The sequence below is a fragment of the Nuphar pumila genome, chromosome 7, assembly GCF_984573655.1.
Source record: "Nuphar pumila chromosome 7, dmNupPumi1.hap1.1, whole genome shotgun sequence".
NCBI classification, from domain to species: domain Eukaryota; kingdom Viridiplantae; phylum Streptophyta; class Magnoliopsida; order Nymphaeales; family Nymphaeaceae; genus Nuphar; species Nuphar pumila.
The window spans coordinates 48,211,146-48,213,669 of record NC_143255.1 but is presented as its reverse complement, the minus strand read 5'-3'; positions in this window follow the sequence as shown (position 1 = coordinate 48,213,669).

Sequence of the window (2,524 nt, the reverse complement as noted above, 5' to 3'; positions counted from 1 at the left end):
CTGGTGGTAAGCTTATTGAGTTTTGGGATACTCCCTATGGTCTTCACTTTGTCTGCCGTAATGATTTCTTACCAAGTTTCTCATTATAATCTAGATATTTTGTCCTGGTAAGGCTATTGGAATAAGTTTAGGTTTATGGTTTACATTCTGCTTCACAAAACTCTTACCTACATTGTTGCAGCTGAATGAGGATTCATTTCGTACTGCGAGGAAATTTTGTTGAAAAACAGCTTTTCAGTTTGATTTAATTAAGGATTCTTTGGAGATTTACTATTATATTCAAAATTAAATTAATTAGTGAGAGACCCAAGATGCATATGTAGGGGTGTGTACACAGAATAACAATACAATCTGAATTTTTGTCTTGATTTTTTATTGGTACAAGCATATAATTTTAATTTAAGCTGAGGACTGCGTTCACTTTGCATCCAACAGGGGAAAAGAATTGGCTGGAGTAAACATCAACCCTGCTGATGTGGACATAATTGCAAATGAACTCGAGGTTGTATCTCCAAACCAACCAACCAACCCCCCCTCTCTTTGTTCCTCTTTTAACCGATTTTTCCTCCCATTCTAAATTATTCTTGCGCTTATAGTGCCTAATGAAACAAATTTTCAACCATTCAGTTGGACAAGAAAGTGGCTGAAAGAACTCTTCGTGAACACAAAGGTGCTCTTGTTGCTGCCATTTGATCATTGCTTCGATGATAGCTGCTTATCCATGAATCCAAGATGAGGTGTTTTGTGTCTTAGCCTACTCCTTTGTAGATCTCTACGTTCCAACCGAATGATCTTCACCTCCAAACTTTATGGTTCTCTCTCTCTCTCTGGATTTTGTATTGCGTTGTTTTGTGCACTAAATGTATTATTGCTTGGACATTTGAATATCTGAAAAACCTTTGGAAGATTGTATTTCCAATTTCAATAGTGTCTTTAAGAGCTTAAATCCACAGTAAAAGCTTCAGCTCCATCTAAGAAGCCACCCCAAGCTGCATTGAGAATGGTTCATTGCCAAAGAAGAAAGAGTCCAGCACTAGTTCAGAAAGCAATTCAAATTTTGATGATCCAGTTGTTGCAATAGTGAAACTATATTGATTCATTTGGATACATTGATGCATGCATGCTATACGTGAATTGTTGCAATTATTGCTGAAGTGAATTTTTTCTTTTTTAGTAAAGGAATATGGTTACACATTGTTACACCCAAAGGATATAGATGATTATTGATAAGTGCTTTCTGTGGCTCATGAGAACCATGTTAATATTAAGTTTTGGTAGAGAAGGTAACAAATTTTAGTACAGCCTGTACAGAGACTATTAGATTGTGCTTATAAGTTTGCTTGCTTGCTAGATTTCTTATTCTGCCAACATTTTTTGTCATCTATATCATGTCAAATTTAAGATAAGTTGTCAATTATTTTAATGAACTCTGCAAAAGGTAGTTGTGCATTTTTTGTATAAATGTATGATGGGATGGGGGGGGGGGGGCTGAACGGGGGTGGGGATGGGGATTATTATTTTGAGACGGGCCATGGGTGGAGGTCCAAAGTCTCCCCCACCACGGGGATGGACCGGGGATGAAGGTGAAATTTTTAAGATGGGGCGGGGGTGGAGACCTTGTCCCCTGCCCTCGCCCCAGTCCACTGCCATCGCTAGGTACTATCGCCTTCTGTATTCTGCTTTCAAGATTAAGCATACAACTTTTTATGTGATTAAAAACACACAGTTAATATCAAATGACAATAGCTTGAGATTTCTCCTGGCTAGGGAGTTGACTACTATGTCACAAGTTGAATAGATGTCATGAGATCGACACCCAGGGGGTGTGTCCCTCTCCACATGGCCAAAGCTGGGGGCTACACTTAGCTGGCAGGATGCCCCTGAGCTTTACACCAAGGTAACCTACAAATAAGGCTCACTAAACAATAGTACCTGTCAGGGACCAGAAAATGTGGTTTCTCCATGATTATCCAATAAAAAATGTTATGATGCCCCCATCACAGACATTATTGTAAGTGCACAACCAAATAATGAATCATTTACAAGAGAGAACATGTACACACACAAGAGATGAAAGCTTAATGTTATGGGAGTTTGCATAAATTTAACACAAAATCTTGTTTCATGTTCTGATTCTCCTTGGAGATCCTTATCACATGACAGTAAATTATTCTTTTCTACTAAGTAGTTTTCTTATTTAATCTATCTGCTTCATATGTGAAGCTAAGTAAGTATACCACATTTCCCATTTAGGAACTTGGTTTCCATCACCCTTCCGCCAAACTCTTTGTCCCAACCTGAAACACAGCACTAGTTTCTGTGACCAACTTAGATTCTATTTTTCAAAATGTTAATTTTACTTGATAGATAACCCAATCCTATATGCCAACTTCAGCAAGCTAGGAGGTGACAGGAGACAGACTGATGCAACAACTTTTGTTTTGGCATGTAACTGTCTACTGCAATATTAATCTTATGACCATTTTTGGTTGTCACATTTCATCTTTGCCTGGTGTCACTGCTC